The sequence below is a fragment of the Arachis duranensis genome, chromosome 1 (assembly GCF_000817695.3).
Source record: "Arachis duranensis cultivar V14167 chromosome 1, aradu.V14167.gnm2.J7QH, whole genome shotgun sequence".
In the NCBI taxonomy this organism is placed as follows: Eukaryota; Viridiplantae; Streptophyta; class Magnoliopsida; order Fabales; family Fabaceae; genus Arachis; species Arachis duranensis.
Window position 1 is genome coordinate 33690777 of NC_029772.3, and position 474 is coordinate 33691250.

Genomic DNA, 474 nt, shown 5'->3' on the forward strand with positions numbered 1-474 from the left:
CGAGGAGAACTTTGGGTTCTTACAGAACACCTAATCTTGGAAATTATGGAAGCAGTATTCTCACTCCCACCGTTAATGCAAACAATTTTAAGCTTAAACCTCAACTGATCACCCTTATTCAATAAAATTGTCAATTTGGAGGAAGCCCCAAGAAGATCCAAACCAACACATTTCCAGCTTCATCTGGATTTGTGATACAATGAAAACCAATGGAGTGTCATCTGAAGTATATAGGCTATTTTTGTTCCCATGCTCTCTCAGAGACAGGGCAACACAATGGCTAGAAGCTCAAACCAAAGAAAGCCTTGCAACCTGGGATGAAGTGGTCAGCAAGTTTCTAACAAAATTTTTCCCTTTTCAAAGGCTCATCAAGCTTAGAATAGAGGTGCAAACTTTCAAGCAACAAGAGGAAAAATCCTTGTATGAAGCTTAGAAGAGGTATAAGGGATTGTTGAGAAGATGTCCTCCTGACAT

The 474-nt window shown here is 39.7% G+C and overlaps 1 non-coding gene across 1 annotated transcript; it reads right to left on the minus strand.

Annotated features, from left to right (window-relative positions):
• Positions 1-370: 370 nt before the first annotated feature.
• LOC127743139 (small nucleolar RNA R71) lies at positions 371-474 on the minus strand. The gene has a single exon (XR_008004455.1). It is a non-coding gene; the product is annotated as a small nucleolar RNA R71 (small nucleolar RNA).